At 38.2% G+C, this 25,382-nt stretch overlaps 1 protein-coding gene and 1 long non-coding RNA gene across 7 annotated transcripts in view; one reads left to right on the top strand and one right to left on the bottom strand.

The window, feature by feature from the left end:
- The window catches only part of LOC132538050 (uncharacterized), a 74,721-nt gene extending 50,849 nt beyond the window's left edge, over positions 1–23,872 (bottom strand). The window contains exon 1 of the long non-coding RNA XR_009549452.1: positions 23,743–23,872. This is a non-coding gene — a long non-coding RNA (uncharacterized LOC132538050). The remainder of the gene's footprint in view (positions 1–23,742) is intronic.
- CARMIL1 (capping protein regulator and myosin 1 linker 1) overlaps positions 1–25,382 on the top strand; it is a 332,859-nt gene that overhangs the window by 96,722 nt on the left and 210,755 nt on the right. The gene's annotated exons all lie outside the window — the stretch shown is intronic.

Here is a 25,382-nt window from a genome sequence, read left to right as displayed (position 1 = left end):
TAGATAAAGTCCTGACTCACTAAGTTCTGGCTGTTATTAGTGTCATATATATTGAAAAAAAAATAGATATATTTATGATTTGTATTCTGCTTTACAGTCAGATATGTTACAGCCCAATGGGTGCCATAAAACTGATAGACATGGTGTAGATGGAAAGGATTTGTGAGGAGTTGGGGGTTTGGGTTACCATGCTGCATAATTCTAGGGAGCACCATCCACATCATTGTCTTTTGAGTGGTGTTTTTGTACTGGTTAGAATTTTGAATGGGACTGTGAAGGATAGGTGGAATTTGAATGGATGGAAGAGGGACAAGAATAACCAAGGCTGTTTTCAAGGAAGGTGAACTTTCCCAGAATTGATTTTTTTTAAATGTTTTATTTCTTTATTCCTTTATTATTGTATAGAGACAGAGAGAACTTGAGAGGGGAAGATAGAGAGGGAGAGAGACAGAGAGACACCTGCAGCCCTTCTTCACCATTCGTGAAGCTTTCCCCATGCAGGTGGGGACCAGATGCTTGAACCTGGATCCTTGCGCACTGTAATGTGCGTGCTTAACCAAGTGCGCCACCACCTGGCCCCTCCCAGAATTTTTTTTTTGCTAAGGTTGGAGTAGTAAGCTGTGTGAACCCAGGAATTTGCTTCCAGCTGACTGCAAAAAGTGCATTTGCTCTCTTTGGAAATGGGATTCCTATATTGCTTTTTTTTTTTTTTTAATTTTTATTTATGAAAAGAAAACACTGACAGAAACCATAGGATAAGAGGGAGTACAACTCCACACAGTTCTCACCACCAGAACTCCGTATCCCATTCCCTCCCATGATAGCTTTCCTAGGGATTCCTGTATTTCTAAAAAAATGCTTTTCTGTGATAGTGTGTTAGTCTGGATCAATGAACTAAGAGGCTCACTTTCTTTCTCTGTCATCTTTTTATTCCCCTACCTTCCTTTCTCCTGTATTTTTTTTTTTTTAATGTTGACCTCAGTTGAGGTCATTTAAAACATTTTTTATTTGGTATTATCTTTTTTTATTGGATAGAGACAGTCAGAAATTGAGAGGGAAGGAATAAATGGTGAGAAGGGAGAGCGAGAGCGAGAGACAGACCTGCAGCACTGCTTCACCACTCACAGAGCTTTCCCCTTCAGGTGGGGTTAGGGGACTCAAACCTGGGTCCTTGCACATTGTAACGTGTCCTCACCAAGTACGCCACCATCTGGTTCCCTTTCTTCTTCTTCTTTTTTTTTTTTTTAGTGTCACTAAGAACTCATTTTATTAAGCACTGTGTTTAATCCAATGTGGAGAATTCAAGGTATTCTGTGGCTTAATACCCTATTTCAACTTTGTATAGCCTTAAATCTATTTTTAGCTATTTTATGCTTTTATAGGGCTTTCCAAGACTTTAAGTATATCCTGGCATAAATTAGATGTCAAGAATTTTTTTCCTTTATCACTTGGCTCTTTCTCCTTCCACCCCCTCCTTTTTTTTCCTTGTGGCTTGTCTCTGGTAGATTTTCATTTTGACTTACAAATAAAACCTATGTGTTTGATTAACTTCAATTCTGTGTATTATTCAAATCACATTTTTAAAAAAAAGATTTTATTTATTAATGATAGGAGAGAGAAAGAACCAGACATCACTCTGGTACATGTGTTGCCAGGGATTGAACTCAGGACCTCATGCTTGAGAACCCAGTGCTTTATCCACTGCGCCACCTCCTGGACCACTTACTCAAATCACTTTTAAAAGCATGTTTTATTATATATTTCAGTATTAGATGATGCTTTCAAGCAGGGGTCTGAACTTTTTTTCTGTAAAGGGATATATAGCAAATATTTTAGATTTGCGACTCCCCTGCAGATGGGGAGCCGGGGGCTCGATCCAGGATCCTTATGCCAGTCCTTGCGCTTTGTGCCTTGTGTACTTAACCCACTGCGCTACTGCCCAACTCCCATATTTTAGATTTGTTCTTAGGTTTGTAGATATATTCTCTCACAAATACTTAATCCTACTTTAATACCTGAAAGCAGCAATAACCAATTTGTAGATGGATGGATGTGGCTGTTTTGAAAAAGAAAATAATGCAAAAATAGCATTTTGACTACCTGCTAACTCTTGCCCTAGTAGAAAGGGATTTTATTAGATTGAGAATGTGGAGGTAAAATTAAAATTAGTTAAATCATTGAATTTACAGACAGATACTGAATACTAGTAAAGCAAAGGCCTAGAATAAAATGCAGGACTAGAAATCAGTGCTAATGTAGAGAGTCTGGGTTTAATTCTCAGCACTCAAACCAAAGACTAAACCTAAGAAAGAATTTTGCTTCCACTGTTTTGATTGAACTTTATGCATAGTAAGTGTTAAAATAAACCCAAACATTTTGTCATTTTTTATTTTACTTTTTAAAAGCCCTACTAAGACTTAAGACAGGCTTTACTTTGTAAGCTGTTTACTGTTTTCCATGTGTACATTGAGAACTCAGAAATAATTTCACTACAAACCTTTCCTTTAGGGAGTCACAGTCTAGACAGTCCACTTGTTGCTGCCAAATACAGACTCATGCCTTGGACCACATCAAATATATGGCTTAATGTACCAAGGAACCTACTTCGCCAAAGGAACTTTTTGTGTGTGCACTATTTTTTTTCTCTCTACGGCTTATGTAATAGGACCTTTTTGTTTGTTTTGTTTTCCCCTTACTTGTATTTTGCTAGAACAAGTTTGCCTGAAGAATTTATAAATGTTGGAAATATTTATTTTAATAGCTTAGTTGCCAAAACTCTTCATTCTTGATGATTCAAGAGGTTGTGTGTTTTTCTGCCGTTTATAGTTTCACGTAGTCACTTTAATTCATTTGTAAGTCTTCTTTAAGTTCTGCATACCCAATTTAGAACAACCCTGTAGGATTGCAGAAGGTTATATTCTAAACAGTATTGAAATGTGCAGATATAGAACACTGTCCTATGTTTAATCTTCATTCCTTAGTAGAGTTCTCTAGACATGAGCCATTCTGGCTTTTGCAAATTGGGTGGAGTTGTTGGGTATAGGGGAGAGAGGCAGTGAATAAAAGAGAAAGTGGGTGTGGGATATGGAGTTATACAAGTAAGTGCGGGGGCCTTTTGTGTACTATAAGGTGATGCCATTGGACAAATATCAGATACCTTACATCTTTACATAATGAGTGCAAATTCAGGTCTTTCTTTCTTTCCTTCTTTATCTTTTTCTCCCCTTTTTTCTTTTTATCATTGGAGTACTGTTAACCTCCTGCTTGTGGTGGTGCTGGAGATTAAAACTGGGACCTTTTAAGGTCAAAGTCCTGAAAACCTTTTTGCATAACAATGGTGCTTAACCACAGTGCTATTCCCCCAATCCTATACTTGTAAATTATATAATTATGGCTAATTATGGAAATTACCTTGTTATGCAATTTATTTATATATTTTTTCCTATTGTTAAGCCTAAAACTGTGATTTGACTGATAAATGTAATGCTATTATTTCATTTTGTCCATTTATCCAAGTGTTAAGTAGACATTGCCACTTGATATGTATTGAATGATATTTTAAGATGCTAGAGATACAGTGACTATTAGGATAGTCTTCTTTTAAAGAGTTTATAGTTCCTGAGAGGTAGGTAATTAGATACAACATAGTTAACACATGAGTTAAGTGTGATGATAAAAGTCTTCATAAGAATACAGTTGTCACAGGCCTGTGGTTGATAGGGGGAGCTGCATAGGGAATTTCACTCTTATTTATCATACAGTCAAGGCTCAGAGTAGTGAGAGAATGAACTGGAGATGTAATAAACTTGCTACATGACAGACTTTGAACTTAAGCTTGCTAGTGTGCAGAAATCTGTGAAGGGTTCAAGCAGTCAAGTAAGTACCATACATATATTTGTGTTCTAGCAGAATCCCTTTGACTGTTATGTGTTGGGGGAGAGAGGTGCTGAGGATTGGAAATAGGCAGGAAAATTAAGGCACCTGAACTGTTTATACACATCATCTATTCTGGCCCTATTCCAGTCACTTGGTATATGTTCACAGGTGAAAATAATAGAAATAACTGGAAGATTTTAGGAGTGTTATTATTATCACTTAAATTGGTTTTCTGGTTGTTATCATAACAACCCTTTCAATACTTGCTTGTTTTTTTTTTTTTTTGCCTCCAGGGTTATTGCTGGGGCTCCTTGTCTGCACTACAAATCCACTACTCCTGGAGGCTCTTTTTCCCTTTTGTTGCCTTTGTTGTTTATCGTTGTTGTGGTTATTATTATTATTGTTTTGCTATCGTTGCTGGATAGGACAGAGAGAAATGGAAAGAGGAGGGGAAGACAGAGAGGGAGAGTGAAAAATAGACACCTGCAGACCTGCTTCACTGCTTGTGAAGTGACCCCCTGCAGGTGGGGTACCGGGGGCTTGAACCGGAATCCTTACGCTGGTCCGTGTCTTTGCACCATGTACACTTAATCCACTGCGCTACCGCCGGACCACTTGAATACATGCTTGTTTTTATAGAAGAATATATAAAATCATAAAGTTTTATCCTGAATTTTAGTCAGATAACACTAGTAATAAGAATTGGAGCATTCTATAGTATAAATTAGTTACATTTTAATAAATGAGCTTTCAAGGTTTCAAAGATCAAGTTATTCTAGTCTATAGATTTTTCTTGTCCATTGAGTCTCATTTTTCTAATTCTTAGCACATCTTTAAGGGAAGAGAATAAAGAAATAGTGTAATTTCAGTTTGGCTTGCTATTTGTTCACAGATTTGGTAAAGAAGTTGATATGATTCATATTCCATTTATAAAGGTGGGTTGTAAATTGCCTCTCTTATCTGTGGTTACTTTGTCCCAAGTATAGATTACCTTAATGACTTGATGTATCTGATGGGTGAGATTAAATTTAGAAATCTGATATAAGTATATAGCTCAAGAATTAATACAATACTTGTAATTGTGTTACCAATCAAATTAATCTTTTTTTTTTTTTTGCTAAACTCATTGCCATAGTCTAATGTAAGAATATGGAATTTATTTTGTTATTTGGCTAATAATGTTATTTTGGCCATCTCTGGGGCTTCACCAATATTGGCTGACTTTTTGAGAGAGAGACAGAGAGACAAAAAGGTAGAAAGACAGAGACACTGTAGCACAGAAGCTTCCTTCATTGTAATGGGAAGCCAGGTTCAGATCTGGGTTGTGCGTGTGGCTAACCAGTGCACTATCCAAATGAACTGTTTTCTGACCCTGTCTGATAATTATTCTTATATGACTTTTGCTGACAAAGCTTAGGAGTTGGAGCTTTAAAATAGGTAATAACCAACAAAAACAAAGTTTCTGGAGCATAGGATAAGTAATACTATCCATTTAATGGAGTCATTGTGAGCACCCTATGAATTAAGTAAATAACATCAGGTCTAGCACAAAGTAAATTTTATGTAAATACTGGCTGCTATTATGGGTTTTTGAAAATCAGTATTTGTGTGAAGTCAACAAGTAATTGACAAGATTCATGAGAATCCTAGACAATGCAAGGTCAAGGCAACATATTGGGCTAACACAGTATTACACTCAGCTTTTAACTTTAACAACATCACATTTAATGGGGACTTTAAACATTTTTCAATTCTTAAATTCAAGGAAAGTTTTTTTTTTTTTTAAAGTTCTTTATTGGGGGATTTGTGGTTTACAGTAGACAGTAAAATACAGTAGTTTGTACATGCATAACATTTCCACATAACAATACAACCCCCACTATGTCCTCTGCCATCATGTTCCAGGACCTGGACCCCCCCTCCCCCCCCCCCTGCCCCCCGGTCTTTTACTTTGGTGCAATATACCAATCAAGGAAAGTTTTAAGTGTAGTTGTAGACATAAGTTTGAAAAATACTCATTATGAACTAAGGAACAGGCAAATAGAGCATCTGGATTGTGACTTTTCTTTAGAAGCCCCCCAGTAATGATGCTGAAGAACATAAGCAGAGACATGAAAACTACAATTACATGGATAGCTTAGTTACAAAGCACTTAGCTTAACATCCTTATTTTGTGATGAATGAAATAATGTTGTTATTCTGGGTTTTCTAACTCTGTACTTCCTTAACTAGAGGATATGTAAACTCTTAAATAGCAATATCTATTTGCAAATCAGCATCTTTACAAGCTATGGCTTTTATAACCATCTTTGGGACTTGGAGATATAGAATTTGGAGTTATGACTTGGGACATTTTGTTCAATTCAGTGAACCATTGATGAAGATATTGAGCACTATAACATAGTTATTATTATTATTATTTTGGTTGTAATGACTAGTGACTTTTGATCAAAATGATTCAGCTATAACTTGGGTGGTAATGACTTTATAATTACAGTTAAAATACTTTCAATACAAAAATGAGAATAAAGGAAAGCAGTAACTATATGCATTGTATGAGTGAAGAATAATCACCAGTTGTGACTATTGACTTCTTTCTTAGTGGATAAATGAATGACTGTTTTGCTTCTGGCTATGGGTTGGCAAATAGACTCTGTCATTATGAATAGCTCTTGGAATAACGAAGAGCAAACAACAGAAACTGTGAAGGAAGCAATTTATAAGGAAAACAAAAAAGAAAGGACTTTTTAACAATGACTAAATAGGACCAAAAACCTCAAGTGTTTGCATGCGTGTGTTGGGATCACCCAGCCATGTCAAATCATGTGATTGTAGCATCATGTCTGAAAAGTGTCGGCAAGTATCCTTAAACAATCTCAAGTTCCAGAGTTTAAAATGCTTCATCTGGCATTATTCTCTGTAACTCCAGGAAGGGTAAGGCTACAATATATTGAAGAGCCTATGTGTTGGTGATATATGCCACAATTGAAGCTGCTAAAGCTCAATGATAGAAATGAAGACTCTGTGTTAATCTTCTAAGTTTCCAGGGTATTTAGCATAGACAATGGCATTATCACCTTTGGGTGTGAACTGCTCTACTTAGGGCAGGTAGTATCACTATTTTTGGAGTAATTCCCCCAAGGAAAATGTGGCTTTCACTCCTTTTCACTGGGGATTGCCTCCCTCCATTGCTGAGGAAATCCATATACAGTGTTTGCAAATTGAAATCCATACACAGTGTTTGCAAATTGAACAATCATCCAGCCGTGAACTGTACTTTTTTCTCTGTTGGTTACCTTCTCTATTGAACATGAGATGATTTTAACTTAGAAAGCCTTATAAGGACTTCCCTTTTTTGGAGCCACCATGAAGAGAACAGAACCTTATTCTTTCTGCCATATGAGGATGTAGCAGGAAAGCACCCCTCTGCAAATCTGGAACAAGGACTTTTGTGGAATTGGATTGGCTGGCACCTTATTTTGGATTTCCCAGCCTCCAGAAATTTTGAGAAAGAAATGTTTGTTTTTTAAGCTACCTAGTCAATGGCATTTGTTATAGCATCAGAACTGACATGCCTATAGACCAACTTTAACAGAAACTACCCTTCAGCTTTAAATGTTAAAAAATATACTGTATTTTTTCCCTGTAACCTCAGATCATTACATTTAAAAAAATTTAATTTATTTATAAAATAAAAAATAAGGGGTCAGGTGGTGGTGCACCTGGTTGAGCGCACATGTTACAGTGCACAAGGACCTGGTTTCAAGCCCACAGCTCCTACCTGCATGGGGAAATTTTCATAAGTGGTGAAGCAGTGCTGCAGGTGTCTCTCTGTGTCTCTCCCTCTCTCCCTCTCTCCCTCTCTGCCTCCCCTGTCTTCTCAATTTCTGGCTGTCTCTATCCAGTAAGCAGATGAAGATAATTAAAAAAAATAGAAAATATCAACAGAACCATATAATAAGAGGGGTGAAACTCCACACATTTCCCACCACCAGAGTTGCATATCCCATCCCCTCCATTGGAAGCTTTCCTATTCTTTATCTCTCTGTGAGCATGGACCCAGGGTCATTATAGGGTGCAGAAGGTGGGAGGTCTGGCTTCTGTAATTGCTTCTCCAATGGACATGGGTATTGACAGGTTGATCTATACTCCCAGCCTGTCCCCATCTTTCCCTACTGGGTCAGGGCTCTGAAGAGGTAGGGTTCCAGGGTACATTGGTGAGGTTTCTGTCCAGGAGAGTCAGACTGATGTCATGGTAGCATGACATCTACCTTTGCTTCCTCCTTTCTTGTGGGACTCTTCAGTAGTTCTTGTAAGGTGGGGTTGATTGTGGCAAATTCCTTTAGTTCTTGAATATCCAAGAAAACCATTATTTCTCCCTCATATTTGAAATGTAATTTTGCTGGATACAATATTTGTGGCTGGGGTTGCCTCTCCTTTATAACTTTGAAGATGTCATTCCACTCTCTTCTTCCTCTAGAGTTTGTGAAGAGAAATCTGATGAAAGTCTTATAGCTCTGCTTTTGTATGTAATTTCTTTCCTTTCCCTAGCAACCAGCAAAAATTTTTCCTTGTTGTTGACTTTTGATAGTTTACAATAATGTGCCTTGGCGTTGGTCTTTTTGTATTTATAAATCTGGGTGATCGTTCTGCCTCTTGAATGATAATGTTCTCATAGTTTCCTTAGTGGGGAAGTTCTTAGCTAAAATTGCTCTGAAAATGGGCTCTCTTTGGCCTTGTCCTCCTCTTCAGATATACTTATTAACTTTTATATTCAATCTTTTGATGGTGTCTGCAATTTCACAGAGCATTACTTCAGTCTTTCTGAATCATTCCCCTACCTCATCTTTGAATTGAAAGAGTGGGCTGGTTGTATTTTCTAGATTGGAGAGTATTTCTTCTAGTGTGTGGATCTATTTCCTAAGCCTTCTACCTGGGCATGGACTGCAGTTAGAGTGTCTGTTATTCCCTGGATTTCTGACTGAAGTTCTTTCAAGATTTGAAGATTCTTAGTTAACTCTGTTGTAAGTTTTTCGCTTGTGTGTTTAAATTCCATAGTTATATGCTCCTTTAATTCTTGCTTAAATCCTTGGAGAGTCCTTATAATGAACTCTGTGTAGTCTGTCTCTAAGAGTCTCTATCTGTAATTCCGTGGATTTCCTCTGTTTCATTTGTCTGACTGATATAGCATAGTTGGCTATTTAGTTCTGTTTCTCTGCTTGCGCATTTTTTTGTGCTGGTTATTGATGCACAGCAGGTGGTGCTGTTGTGATCTCTAGGTTTCTCTTGTTTGTATGATCTGCAATGGGTAGGATGAGGTGGGGGGGGGGGCTGCTTTGAGTTGTCTTGTGGTTACAAATGCCCTGTTTTATGTTGTGTCCTTGCCTTAAATTCAGAAGGCTAAAACCCCCGAGTCAGAGACTGAGAGGTTTTAATGCCGTAACTCAGTGCCTTGTGCAGCCCAGAGCTCTGATTTGACTTTGCTGTTCTTCAACCCACACCCACACCCCTTTTAGCTCCAACCACACTCGCACTCACCTGAGGCTACAGAACTTTCAGCTGTAGATTATGATTTCATTTGGGTCTCTTGTATTTACTTGTTGTTTGGGGAGGAGAGGTGATTTGGTCCCAGTTATTCCATGGCCATGCCTCCTGGAAGTCTGTTTTTTTTTTTTTTTAATGTGAACTATTTAAGGCATAATTCAGACTGGAAGTAGTTGATTATTTTTCTCTAAACTGCAATGAATGGAATCATTGCTGAAGTTGGTTTTCTCTCTCTCTCTCTCTCTCTCTCTCTCTTTTGCCTCCAGGGTTATCGCTGGGACTTGGTGCCTGCACTAGGAATCCACTGCTCCTGGAGGCTATTTTTCCCATTTTGTTGTCTTTTTGTTCTTATTGTTATTGCTGCTGTTGTTGCCAGATAGGACAGAGAGAAATCAAGAGATGAGGGGGAGACAGAGAGGGGGAGAGAAAGACAGACACCTGAAGCAGACCTACTTCATTGCCTGTGAAGCGACCCCCTGCAGGTGGGGAACTGGGAGCTCTAACTGGGATCCTTAGGGTGGATCCTTGTGCTTTGCGCCATGTGCGCTTAACTCACTGCACCATTGCCTGGTCCCCTATCAATCTCTTTTATACTAGACACTCTGAAACATGAACAGTGATGTTGAGGTTACTTGAGTCTACATATGAAAAGAGAAAGGCAGCAAGGTCAGTGTCTGCCCAGTCATCAGAGCTAATTAAGCAAGGTAGGGCAAGCTGATGCTGGTATAGGCAGTGGCAATGATGTTTTGGCCTGCCCTATTCTCTGGCTGTAGGACTCATGATCATTACAAGAGATGTGCTATCTCAGCAGCCTGTAGCTTAGAATTAAGAACAAGCAAACATAAGTTTTGTTTTTTTTTGGATAAAACGGTTTCCCATATAAGGCTAGTCAGTAGTGGTGTTGCATTATGTGCTAGACCCAGTTTTTAAGTAGGTGACTAATTTATGGTGTATATTTAAATAATGCTCACTAATTGTTTATTATTATTTGTAAATATTTCACTAATAATTTATTGCTTCTTCATATTAGTGGCAGATGACTGATGATATTACTGACTTGAGGTATTTTCCATAGGGCATTCTTTTCATAAAGAATCTTTCTAGGGGCTGGGTGGTAGCACACCTAGTTGAGCACACATGTTACAATGCACAAAGACCAGGCTTCAAAACCCAGGTCCCCAGCTGCAGGGGGGAAACCTTCACAAGTGGTGAAGTAGTGCTGCAGTTGTCTATCTCCCCTTTCCCTCTCAATTTCTCTATCCAATTATATATATCTGTTTTAAAAAATGAAAAATTTCTCTGTTGGCCTAACCACATTGAATAAGTTCATTAAGGGATATGTGGTGAATGACTACCACATTGAATAGGACTACAAATTCTCTTGTACACTGATGTCAAGAGAGAGGCACTGAGATACCAGGTCATATAGCTGATGAGAAAGAAAAGAATAATGGGTTAGTACAAGTTTTAATTTTTTAAAATTCCATTCTGTATTGTGCATCCTTTCAATTTTGGGCACCACAGCCAAAATCAAAAGTTTATCTCTCAACTATCCATATCCTTTCAAACTGTGAGGGACTCAATATTAGGGTTCAAAAGTAGTTCTTACTACTAATAATTGTGATTTATTTTAAGTGGTTCTCTCTCTCTCTCTCTCTCTCTCTGATGTAACATGCACTACAGTGGTTATCACTACAAAGGTCATGTATTGTCAGTTTTGTTCTATATGATGTCCATCACATAGATAAATAAGAGACTATAGAATTATAGAGCACTGGATGAAACTTTAGAAGGAAGCTAGTTTAATCATATCCATTAATCTTGACAAGACTGGTGATGTTGAAAGAGCACTCATAAAAGACAGATCTTTACTCAACTTTACTTGATTTTAAAAGTTCTCTTTATACTGAGCTAAGATATATCTGCCTTTAATTCTCACACTTTGGTTCTAGTTGACTCAGAGATAGAAAAAAAAAAGGTTTACTCCCTGAGATATGTGCAACACTGTCAATATCTGAAGACTATTTTCTTGTAACTCCTCTGTCTCCCCCCCCCCATGTGTTATATAAGCCTTATGCTGACATTTTTTTCCCCCTATAACATCCTTTGCACACCTTTCACATCCCTTTCCCTGCTTGCTTCCACTTGGACTGACTCTACAGAATGACTCAAACCTGTGTGATTGAAAGTTTCACCTTTCATCTGAATGCATGTCTAGACTTGGTAGATTTGGAAAAAATCTCAGTAAGTCTTTTTTTGAGAGAAAGAAGCAGTTACTAGTATCTATATATCAAGGAGACATATTAACTTAATTTCCCTTGTTAAGGAGTAAAATACTTATCTATGATAAATAAATATTAATTTTATAGTCAGAAAATATGCAGCTTTACTACAAATAATGCTTCTATTGACAGCTACTATAAATAATGGGTGTCTTCTTTTTGAGACTAGGAGGCAAGGAGCAACTGAGACGTAGGCAAGAGAAATGATCTATTCAGCAGCATTCAACTAACTAGGGGCAAAGTCAGACATTTGACTGTCGCTCTGCTAAGGTTACATCTTTTAAATTATACTACTGGTGGATATTAAAAATAGCCTACCTTTGCAGTGTATTTTATTGACATTGCCAGGGCTTTACTGCTCTGGGTAGACTTTTTCTTTCCTTTATTTCTTTCTCCTTTTAGATAGATAAAGAGATCAGTGCCATGGCACCAAAACTTCATCCAAAGTGGTGATGGTCGGTGCTAGACTCAAACCTGAATTGCCTATATGAAAGCAGGGCACTAAGAGAGATGTTTTTCTGACCCAGCAGTTTGTTTACGCTACCGCCCAGTGATAATCTGTTATGCCAAGGCCTTGGGTTTATGCAAGTAATGAAGCCTTGGACTTCTATCATCAAGTCAGTCTGGGAGGAGGGCAAACATAAAAGCTTATTTTGGGTTTGTGGCATATGGAAATGGTTAATGAGTTGTTGCAAAGATTGGCGCTTTAATATAAACAACTTTAATGGAATAGTAATGAAGTGTTAAAGGAAAGTTTATCGTATTTCCTTTTATTGAAGGGAACCTTGGAAATCTCTATACAGAAACAGTTGTGTGAGATTCAAGGAGGGAGATAGTGAAGTAGGGTAGTTTGTGACATGACAAATAATTCTAGTAAATAAGCACTACCTATTTGGAGATGTCTTACAGTGTATAGATTTATTGCCTTTTGCTTTAGTAGAAGAAAATAATTTGGAGGAAATGCACCAAAAATTAATTACTTTAACCATAAAATCTATTCTGATTAATGATAGTAGTTAGATTGTTTATGTGTAAGTGTGTCTGATTACAGTTCCCCAGGTGTCTTGTCACCAAAAGGAAAAGATTACCTCTTCAATACCCCCTTATCGCTCTTGATGGTTTTGTCTAAATTTACCATCTCATCCCAAAAAGTGAAAATTAAAACCTCAGCAGGGGCCATGCATTCACCCAGGCGACTCACATCTTTGTGATTATAGATACACTTCTGTTTGCCTTAAGAATATGCATTCCTGGGGTGGGTGAGGGTGAGGGGGGGAAGGGACTTGTCAAGAAAGGTGTACAAGACGCAGAAACAAGTGACCGTCATGAAGAAAATGCTCGTTGTCACTGAAATTTAGAAATATCTTGTGTCAGACCTTTGCCTGCTTTGGATTGACTGACTCTTTAAATAAAAAAATAATAATAACTCAAATTAAAATAGACTGCTTTTAGTTTACCTTTATCATGTCCATTCCTTGACTGTTATCACTGAATCAGATTAGCTAAAGAATACTTCTGGTAATGAATTAGAAAATTTGAGAGTTTGAAGTTTTTTTTATGTTAAAGGATTCAATATATATATAACTAAAAGCTGAATTTTTATTTGTGCATAGATGAATAGTACTTGATTTTAAAAGTTTCTTAAATGACCATTCATGAACTCTTCCCTTTTTAAATCTTGTTATGTCTTGAGCATTGAAAGTCTCTTTTTTATTCATATTACCAGAAAGTGGTTGTTAGAGATGATACCTTTAGAGAGAGGGTGGAGGAAACAAGAAAATTGCATTTTTCTTTCTGTTGAGATGAGACAGTAAGTGGAAAGACAGTTTCCAGCTGGGTGATGAAGCCTCCTGTTCATACTGCTATATTGACTTGTTCTCTTGGATGGCTACTTTAACCCACAGGGGTCCTCGTGACTTCCATATGTCACAGATTCTGTATAAGATTCTGTACTGGGGAGGGGGAAAAAAAAAAGATTCTGTACTGCCCTCCTCCCAGTCTCTCCAACACTAAAGTTATTTCATGACAAAGGCATAACACTCAAGCTTGTCTGTGTTTGAGATTCTTACCCCCATGAAGTCCCTGTGACAAAGCTGAACAGATTCATTTTGACAGTAGCACTGCCTGGAGGGCTTGCCTTATTTATTATTTTTTTCCTCAGGCAAAATTAAAATTGTATGCTTTTTTTTTGCTATTAACTTAACAAAAATCATAACATTATAAACAACTTAATTAGTAGTATTATAACATTGTTTTCAAAAGTTCTCACTTGGTCAGGGAATTACAGCACTGGCAGGAAAGAGGTCTTCTTCCACCATCTGTGACCTCGTTTCTGAAAGCATCAGGAGAAAAGCTACCCCAGGAAAACATGTAGATATCATATTTTAGTCTTTTAAGTGGTTTCACTAAGTCATGGTAACTTTGTCTTATTTAACAAGATGTTTAAATGAAGTTCTTTCTTTACCCAAAAACATAGAATGCTAGAGCGATAGGGTCCTTTAGAATAATCTTGCTTAATCTATGCAGAGACTAGAAAACAGATTAACAAAGGCTAAAGGCTACATCCAACATTAATTTGCTATTTTAAAGCAGAATTGAAAATAGGACTTACACCCTTCTGACTGCCATGTCAGTATTTTGTCTAATACATAGTATCACCTGAAGCCATTTTGTCTGTGGCTGATGACTAGTTTTCCTATAAAGAGACCAGGGACTAGACAGTGGCACACTTGGAGCACTGCCTAGCAGAGCGTACAGGTTACAGTGCACTAGGACTTGTGTTCATACCTCTGGTCCCCACATGCAGGGGGAGAATTTCACGAGCAGTTAGGCAGTGCTGCAGGTGTCTTTTCCCCTTCTCACTTTCTCTCTGTCTTTAATATGTATATAAATAAATGAAAATGTTTAAAAAAAGGCTAGATATCCTGGGGAAAATCTTGCAGTGTTTCTTTTTTTTAATTATTATTATTATATTTATTTATTGAATAGAGACAGCCAGAAATTGAGAGGGAAGGGAGAGAGACAAGAGAGACACCTGCAGCCCTGTTTCACCACTCCTGAAGCTTTACCCATGCAGGTGGGGCTGGGGGCTCGAACCTGGGTCCTTGTGCACTGTAACCTGTGCGCTTTAGCATGTGCACCACTATCCAACCCCTGGAAGGTCTTCATGAAGGAGCTTGTTACTCAGCAGACACTTTTGGGAAGGTGGGCTATCCAGATGAAGATGGACCTGCCCTCAGAGAGCACAGTCTGGACAAAGGTTCACAGTTAAGTACTAATAGAAATTGAGATTTTTAAAAAAGTTATTTCTAGACCCAGCGATCCTAGCCTCCCTTAAAAAAAACGTTATTCTTGCGCAAAGCGCTGGGACCCACATAGGGATCCCGGTTTGAGCCTCCTGCTCCCCACCTGCAGCAGGAGAGTCGCTTCACGGGCAGTGAAGCAGGTCTGCGGGTGTCTATCTTTCTCTCCCCCTCTCTGTCTTCCCCTCCTCTCTCCATTTCTCTCTGTCCTATCCAACAACGAACAACATCAACAATGGCAATAATAATAACCACAGTGAGGGTTATTATTAATAATACAACAACAAGGGCAACAAAAGGGGGAAAAATGGCCTCCAGGAGCGGTGGATTCATGGTGCAGGCACCGAGCCCAGCAATAACCCTGGAGGAAAAAACAAAACAAAACAAAAGTTATTCTTTTACCAAAAAGCAGGTGTATGGTGACTAAATTGTTATAAAAGGTAACATGGGGAGTCGGGCGGTAGCACAGCGGGTTAAGCGCAGGTGGCGCTAAGCACAAGGACCAGTGTAAGGATTCTGGTTCGAGCCCCCGGCTCCCCACCTGCAGGGGAATCGCTTCACAAGCGGTGAAATAGGACTGCAGGTGTCTATCTTTCTCTCCCCTTCTTTGTCTTCCCCTCCTCTCTCCATTTCTCTCTGTCCTATCCAACAACAACGAGATCAACAACAACTACAACAATAAAACAAGGGCAACAAAAGGGAATAAATAAATAAATATTAAAAAAAAAAGGTAACATGGTGGTATATGATATCTAACGAGGGCTTGCATGTTGATGGACTGATCATTGCACAAGTCTCTATCTCTCCCTTCAAAGTGAATGCAAATTATTGCTTGACCTGAGAAGAATTCAAGGTGTAAATAAAATAATGGGTATTATTTGGCGGTGATGGTGAGTAGAGTTGGCATTGAGAGGCTTACCTCATGGAATGCTGAGGAGACATGGGTTTAGAGACTGATGCATGTACCTATGCCCAAATTCTAACTCTTGTCAGAATTGTCACTGCTGATTTAAATAAAACCACTCTCATTCTTGGTTTCTTCATCTATAACTGAGGATTATGGTACCTTCCTCTCAGGGCTAAATGCAGTAAAATAAATGCCTTGTCATTGCTGACTTACATTAGAATTCAGAAATGTCTCTTTCTTTCCATCCTGACAAGCAGTTTAGAAAAGGAAGAACAGTTGTGAACTGAAATGTTGCAAAAAGGAATTCTAAAGGGCGCTTTTTGATATTTATCTGAGTGCTGTAGATTGCACGATCAGTGTTTTTGACTAAAAAAAACATGAGTTTTCTTATTATAAATATACAGTATGGTCAACTGACCAGCTACGGTGTCCCATGTCCCAAATACACCTGCTAATGGGCATCCCAACTTTAAGATCTGACAAAGTCTATATGAATATGGACTTAAACTTTTCTATGAAGTAGAGAAGAACCTCAAGAACAGTGGTTGTTTTTGACTGGCAAGACTGATAAGATATCAGATGGCCACCTTTTATTGGGGATGGATGTGTGTTTAGTTGTTGAGTGTGAGTTAGGCTTCTGCATATAGTTAGAAATTGGCAAGTTTTGCAAAAAATATTTGATATATTGACACCTGATATAAACCTTGTTCAAGGAAATATAGTAGGTTGAATGGAAAATGGATGCCTAACACATATAGTGTTAACTAAATTATGATTGCTGGGATTTTTACTTCCACTTTTACTTGATTAACTGATATTTTAAAGAAATTTAAAAATTCTCCATTAACTGGGATTGTGACGTAGTGGTAGAGCACTGAACTTGATGCTTGAGGACCCAAGTTTGAATCTGGTACTGTTTCTTTCTCTCTGCCCCTCTCTCTTTCTATCTCTGTCTCTCTGTTTCTCTCGGTATCTGTCTCGCTCATTAAGTTAAATTAAAGAATATTTAGAGAGTCAGGCGGTAGCGTAGAGGGTTAAGCGCAGTTGGCACAAAGCGCAAGGACTGACATAAGGATCCCAGTTTGAGCCACCAGCTCCCCACCTGCAGGGGAGTCGCTTCACAGACTATGAAGCAGATCTGTAGGTGTCTTTCTCCCTGTCTCCCCAGCTTCCCGTCCTCTCTCCATTTCTCTCTGTCCTGTCTAACAACAACGACATCAACAACAACAACAATAATAACTACAACAACAAAAAAGACAAGGACAACAAAAGGGAAAATAAATAAATTATATATATATATATTTAGCTTGGCTTTTTAGAGTTCAATCTAGTATGTACTATATTATTTTCAATTAGGCTTTATGCTGACACATATATTTTGTACTACATAATTTTCATGACATTAAGAGGTAAATGCTATATTGTGACCACTTAGAGTTAAGGATATGAAGTATGGAGAGAGCTAATGTTTCCCCCAAATAGAGTTGACAAGCAGGGCAGCTATCTCAGATGTGTCTGTCTTGGAAGCATTGCACCATCAGTTTATGGTTTTGTTTTAGGAGTTGTTTGACTTGTAACTGTGCAACTTCTATTTCTGTTCTGATCTATTTCTGTTCTTATCTATTTCTTTCTGTATTCAGTGTTCCATCTTTACCATAACATCTCTTAGTAAATCATGCTAACTTAGCACAATCTGTGGGCTCTACCTATTTTCTTTAAGGAATAGAGGTAATCCCTGCTAAGTAATGCGCCCTCTCCCTGGTTCTCCCTGTGTATATGCTGATTGCTTAAGGTTCTCTGCTTTAGCCTAATATGCAACTTCTTAGATACCTTTTCCTCCTGCATGTCTTTAGAAGACATTATTCATTCACACCCAGCTGTCAGCTCATTTCAATTTTGGCAACTAGGATTTGCATAGACAGTTGGCCCTTCAACTACATAGGTGTGAACCACATGGGTACATTTACATTCTATTATTATTATTATTGTTATTATTATTATTATTATTATTGCCTCCAGGGTTATTTCTGGGGCTTGGTGCCTGCACTACGAATCCACTACTCCTAGAGGCCATTTTTTCCATTTTGTTGTCCTTGTTGTTGTTATTGTCATTATTGCTGTTGTTGTTGGATAGGACAGAGAGTAATCTAGAGAGTGGGGGGGAGGACAGAAAGGGGGAGAGAATGATAGACACCTGCAGACCTGCTTCACTGCTTGTGAAGTAACCCCCCCGCAGGTGGGGAGCAGGGCCTCGAACCTGGCCCCCAGTTTTTTAAAGCCTTTCTTTTCTCAGCTTATTCGAGGCAAAGATAATAAGGATGAAAACTTTTTAAAGTGATAGTCCCCCTTAATTTTCTTTAGCTTACTTTATTGTAAAAATATAATATATAATAATATAACATACACAACAATGTCTTAATTGAGTGTTTATGTTGTCATTAAGGCTTGTGGTCAATAATAGACTATTAATCACATTTTGAAGGAGTCAAAAATTATAATTATGTATGTATTTTAGACTGTATATATTATGTCTGTGGGGAAATTATCACTCCTAATCCCTGCATTGTTTAAGGATCAACTATGAGTCAACTATGCTTTTTAAAAAATAGATTTCTTTCTGTGTATCATCTTAACTCTTGTTCTTTTCTTCCTCAACAAAAACAATTGCTTTGCACTATAAAATGAACTACCAGTCATCTCTCTCTGCCTTGATTGTCTCAATTGAAAATGGTGAAAGTAATCCCAGTCCTTTTGTTCACTGTATTCTTAGAAGAAAGTGAAATAACAAGTACTAGAAAGTGCTTTGAACTTAGAGCAGGAGGGTAGTTCAATTATAATGAGAATATTTTATCTTTCCTTATTTCCAAGTGACACTTAAAGTGTTAGCATTGAATATGCACTAGGGAGGGAAATCTCATTTTGAATGAGATTTATTAAATATTAGAAAAATATTTATTAAATATTAGAAAATATTAGAGTTGTATGCAAAAACTTAAAAATGTTTAAGTGCTATGTCCAAGGCATATAATGCTTTGTTTAAAAATATTATATATGCAGAGAGTGTAACAAAATCTCAGTGGTAGGGCATAATAAGAATAGGAATGCATATATTAAGGTTTCTAAAATGTATGATTCCTTTTAGCTTCAATTCAAGAGAAAAAATATAATATAGGATTTATGAGTGTTTTGCTGTGTTACAATCTCTTTTTTTTCTCTTTAGAGCTGTATGGCCCAAAAAGGTAGGCATTACTTTACATGGGCATATTCAATAAAATTAAATAGAATAAAGCTAAAATTTAAATTATCCAGTCACATTGCACACATTTAAAGTGCTTAGTAGTCCCATCTTATGACTGCTGTACGAGAGAGTCCAGATAATAAAATAATTCCAGAGGTTCTTTATAGCAACATAGTTTTATAGGAACTAAAAAAGGATAAAAGAATTCTCTTAATTCTCCTCCTTCAATTTACTTTTTAAGAATTTGAATAGACTCTGGCTTTCTGTATCTATGCAGGTTTTATGTGTGTATGTACACACATGCACATAATATACTATATGTATCTGGGGAAAAGAGCTCCAGGACCTTATAGATGAAGGTTGCCATGTTCCTGCTCCCCTTCTCCCCCCCCCCCCCATTTTTGGTTGTTTATTTTGTTTTTCTTGCTCATGGAGACTTGTGCCTGTATGGTTCTACTATTCCTGGTAGACATTTTTTTTTTCTCCATTTAATTTTGGACAAAGAGAGAAAGTGGAAAGAAAAGCACAGGAAGAAGGAGATAAACCATGGAACTGCTCTAGCATTCATTCTTAAAGTCACTTTAGTTTTTGGCATTTTAAAATTTTTATGTAATTATTTCATGAATGTGAACCAAACTATTGACATTTAGCAGAATAAACAACCTCTTATATCACAAATTCCCTCTTAGCTATAATCCTACTTAAGTGCCTTTGTCAAAATATATGTGGAATCTACATGCTTCTCATCCACTACTCGCTGTGGTCCCTACCACCATCATCTCTCCTGAAAATTTGTAGACATGGGTCAGGAGATAGATATTCTGTCCAATAGAATAGAATGGAATATTGATGCCCTGAGTTGGGCTCTGACAGACAAGACATGAGAGTACCAATGATGGCATTGAATTCTGCTGTGGTATTTCTACCCCCTTTCTATTTGGTTCCTCATTCTCCATTTCAAAGAAGAAATAATAATAATAATAATAATAATAATAATAATAATAATAAATGGGCTGGAGAGGCTGCTCAGTAGTGTCACTACATATATGTCATGGCTAAAAACAAATTGTCTCTGTAGAACTGTATTCAGTCATCTTGTAAAAGAAATCCTTTTCTGATTGAGGGGCTGGGTGGTGGCACACCTGGTTTAGCATACATACTTGTTACAGTGCTCAAGGACCCAGGTTCAAGTCCCCGGTCCCCACCAGCAGGGGGAAAGCTTCACGAGTGGTGAAGCAGGGCTGCAGGTCTCTCTCTCTCTCTCTCTCTCTCTCATTCCCTTCTCTCTCAATTTTTGGCCATGTCTATCCAATAAGTAAATAAATATTAAAAAAAACCCCTGTGATTTGCAGTAAAGAAAATGTATATGTGAAAGGTAATCACAACAGGAAAGCACAGCTGATAATAAGTTAGTTGTTGGGCAGGCCCCCTCCTCCATCCTCCATTGCTGACACTATGGCCTAGTTACATAATCATTGTTTTGCCTGAAAGATTTCCCACCCTTTGATCTATTTTCTTTCTACCTCGAGACCCACCCTGCCTGCAGGGTACATTAATTCTTCCAGTTAAAACCCTAGCAATTGTTACTATGGAAGCTTTCTACCTTCCTGCTCTTTCCTTTTCTCCACCCCCTTTCCTAGCCATTTCCTTTTCTGACTTGCCACTTCTGGTTCTAAATATATAAAAGCGTTGTCTGTGATCAATAAAGATACATTGCGTTTCCGCTCCCCCACAAATTCCTGGTCTCTCTCCTGGTCACTGAGTAAGCAGCAGCCCAGGTTGGCTCCAGTCAAGTTCTGAGTTCTCTCCAACCCAGAGAGCACGTGCCCGGGAAGAAACACCCTCGCTAGCCTGGCAGTTAGTGAGTAAAGTTATTGAGTATATATAGAACTTCCAGATGTAGGAATGCTTTACTTATAACCAACAACAAGATTTTGCAGATAAACATGTCCAAAATTGGAGAAAACTACTCTAATGCTATTGATCTAGGCTGCACAATAACATTTTACATGGAAATGCTATTTAATTTTTTAATTCATAGCATATTCACTTAATACAACTTCTTCAGCAAAGAAAGATGAGAGAAACTCAAGCTCACTTGGTAAACTATCATGAGTTTATCTCATCTAACTGAATATTCGGATACTCCATTTTAGAATTTGTATGCGGTGGTCTGGGAGGTGGCGCAGTGGTAAAGCTTTGGACTCTCAAGCATGAGGTCCTGAGTTCAATCCCTGGCAGCACGTGTGCCAGAGTGATGTCTGGTTCTTTCTCTCTTCTATCTTTCTCACAAATAAATAAATAAAATCTTTTAAAAAAAGAAAAAAAGAAATTTTATGCCTAGTTAGAGGATATTGTTCTGTACCGAAGTCTGAGATACGATGTAATATAACCACAATATCACCAGTCTAATATTGACATTTTAAAAAAATATTTAAAGATATCTGGTTGCAAAAGTCCTAGACTTTAACTCCTGAAATATGAACTCCACTTTAAAATTGAAAAGTACCTTATTTTCAAATTAATTTTTTCCCCATAAGGATTTTTGTTATGAATTTGCACCTATATGGTTCCATTGCTTCCAGTAGACTCTTTGATCTTCAGAGAGAGTATAAGAAACAGAGAGGAAGAGACACCACAGCACTCCCCCCCACCCCCGTAAAGTTTTTCCTGTGCTGATATTTCCATATGGTGGCAGGGTCCTCATGCCTGGTAATGTATGTATTCTGTCAGATGAACCGTGCACCCTCAAATTAGTTTTTAATTTTATTCTTGGCTTCTCACCAACTTTCCAGTCTGTTTTCAGCACAGTAATCAGGGAGATAATTTTTGCATGTTATTATATTGACTCACTCTTGAACTCAAAACTCTCCTATGACTTAATCTCTTACTCTAAGCAAAAGCCAAAGTGTGTATAATAGCAGTAAGACCTGATAGATCACACAAACCTTCTTACCCTTATTTTACCTGCTCTCTTCACACTACAGTAAGATTTCTCTTTAACTTCAATTACAGCAGCCTTTACATTTGTCCTTACCTCTGCCTGCTCCTCTCTTGTCTGAGATTCACCTAAAGGCTCATTTCTTCATTTCCATTAGACTTTGTTGTTGTTATCAATTCATAATGAGGTCTCAGCAAAATATTTTAAAATGCCACCCATCCATCATCTCTTTTACCAGTCTCTACATAGCTATTACCTCTCTCTCTCTCTCTCTCTCTCTCCCCCTCCCTCCCTCCCTCTCCCTACTGTGTTTTCCTCCATAGCACTTACCACCATCTGGTGTACCATATGTCTCATTTCAGGTGTATTATCTGTCTCCTCTTAGCTGAATGTTAGCTTCTTGAAGGTGGGCCTTTATGTCCTTTTATTCACAGTGTCTGGATCATCATAGGTATTCAGTAACTTGAATGAATGGATGAAATAACTACTGAAATATTTCATGAAAGTTCTGATAAGTGTTTGAAAAATAATGACCAAGATATAGTTCTTGCTGGTAGAAAACTAGGATTTGCACACCTAAGATGCTTTATTCAAACCCTGACATTGCATACACCAGAATGGTGCCCTGATTTTCTTCATATCTCATATCAAATAAAGTAAATCTTTAGAAAAATATAATTCTTTTAAAAACATTTCATTTATATATTTTTAGGCAGAGAGAAACTGAGAGGGGAGGGTAAGATAGAGAGGGAGAGAGATCTGCAACGATGCTTCATCACTCATGAAGCTTCTTCCCCCCTGCAAGTGGGGACTGGGAGCTTGAACCAGGGTCCTTGCACACTGTGATGTATGTCCTTTACTAGATGTGCTCAGTAAATCTTTTTTTAAGAGGAAAAAGTAGAACAGGATAGATTGAGTGTATTTAAAAGCTATTTCCTTTGGGGGGGGCAGGGAGGTGACAGTGCTTATCTAATTAAAATTCTTTGTAGCAAAAGATAAACACAAAGACACATCTGACATTAATTCTACCTCCACCCTTTTCATCTTCTAGTGACTGGGATTTTAGGCTCTGCTGTCTGCCTGCAACTGCAAGTGACCTCCATTCTTTTTCTTTTTCCTACTTAAGACAGAGTTTCTATGTGGAAACTCTGAAAAGAGAGGGAACTTGGAGAGTTAGTCTTGACTCATTCTTTTGCAGAGTTGCCAGACTTCAGCTCACATGCCAGGATTCAAAATAGGCAGAAGAATCCTCTAGATTTGTGTTTACTTTTGAGAGTTCAGGGACTTGTTGCTAAGGACTTAAGCTTAATTCACTGCTTTGAGAGGGGAGGTGTGATGAGCTTTAGAAATAGAGAGGTAAAGAGTTCTCTGCCTCAGAAAAGGAAGTGACTGATAGCACTTCTTTCTCCCTTCCTCTCTCCCTCCCCCTTTTACTCTCCCTCTTTTTCTTCTTCTCTTCCTCACTACTCTTCCCTCTCTCTGGTTCCCCCTCACTTTCCTTCCTTCCTCCCTCCCTTCCTTTCTTCTTTCATTCCTTCTTTTATTTTTTGATTATTATTATTATTTTTTTTGTAACCTATTTTGGACTGTGTGAAGGAAGAGGGTTAAGTTTGGGAGTGGTCAGGAGAAATAAGGATAGAGAGGTCACTTACAGTTTGCTGGGTCCCAACTCAGCGGGATGGAAGAGGAAGAGGCTGTGTGGAGAGCCTGTGGAGCTATGGACTTATCATCAGCTGTGTTTATGTCTAAAGACAGCAGCTTTTTACTTCCTGGAACCATTGTGGGAAGGCTGGGCTTGGCTTAAAAAACTTTGCCCTAAGTTTCACTTTAACTTGAAGCAGAGCCATTTGACAGCGTGTTCGGATGGAATTCTTTTAATAGATGATTGCTTCTTCTATGTTCTCTGTGCCAAAGGAGATTCTCCATGTTGTAAACCTCATTTACCAGAAGCTTTAAGAAATAAAAATATGCTTTTTTAAAAAAAATTTTTATTTACAAAAAGGAAACATTGACAAAACCATAGGATAAGAGGGGTACAGCTTCACACAATTCCCACCACCTTCAGAACTCTATATCCCATCCCCTCCCCTGATAGCTTTCCTATTCTTTAACCCTCTGGGAGTATGGACCCAGGGTCTTTGTGGGATGCAGAAGGTGGAAGGTCTGACTTCTGTAAGTGCTTCCCCATTGTACATGGGCTTTGACAGGTCTGGTCAATCCATACTGCCAGCCTGTTTCTTTCTTTCCCTAGTAGGGAAGGGCTCTGGGGAAGCAGAGCTCCAAAGCACATTGGTGGGGTTGTCTGTCCAGGGAAGTCTGGTTGGCATCATGCTAGCATCTGGAACCTGGTGGTTGGCAAAAGAGTTAACATACAAAGACAAACAAATTGTTGACCAATCATGGACCTAAGGGCTGGAATAGTGCAGATGAAGAGTTGGGGGGTCCTCCATTTTGTAGATAGCTAGTAGGCATATTTCAGTTGTATTCCAAAGGGCCTGTGGCTACAGTAGTTTTTTTTTTTTCTTTAGGTTTTTTTTTTTTTTCTTCTTTTTCTTTTTTCCCCTGAAGCTGAAATCTGATATGTTGGTGGATCCAAGTTATTGTCTGGGGAGATGATGTCATGGCTTGGAAAAGGACCAGAAAGCTGGATCTGGGAAGAGAGTAGTGAGACCTTTTCCTTTTATGGTAATTCCATTCCAGGAGGTTCACTTCCTAACAAAGTCCCAAAACCTAGATATAGACCAGGTCCCGTAAGATAGAGCATATGTTCACATGTATCCACAAATTAGGGTAAAATATATATCTGAAAGCAAAAATACACAATAGTCCGTAGTGAGTCAGTATCAAGTTCATAATGAAATAGTGTCTACTTAGACTTAGACGCCCTCCTCACCTACTTCCTATTACAGTTCTCTCACTCACTCCAAAGCTAACCTGATCAAAGCAAGGACTGCAAAAATTGAATAAGGGCAAGAGACTGCCATACTTTAACGATGACTCTTTAGTCACTATCAGGCCATTCCATCAGCTGGGGCCTTAATTGGAGAGTCCTGAGGTTCCCGAACAGATATGATGGGCCTAGACCTCAAATAAATCCCCCTCTCCATTGTTACCAGTCATCTCTATCAGGAACAACAAAATAGATCCCTTTGTGGGTCCCCATAGGACCTTGCCCTCAACTTGGATCAACAATGGTAGAGACTGTTCCATCCTCTGAAAGGAGGATGGACAACATACTCTATGCTACCCCTGAGGAAGATGGGTCGATACTGTGGCAGCATGGAATGTCCCT

The sequence above is a fragment of the Erinaceus europaeus genome, chromosome 4 (assembly GCF_950295315.1).
Source record: "Erinaceus europaeus chromosome 4, mEriEur2.1, whole genome shotgun sequence".
NCBI classification, from domain to species: Eukaryota; Metazoa; Chordata; class Mammalia; order Eulipotyphla; family Erinaceidae; genus Erinaceus; species Erinaceus europaeus.
Note: the sequence above shows the minus strand (reverse complement) of the source record. Positions and strands in the feature narration are given on the sequence as shown.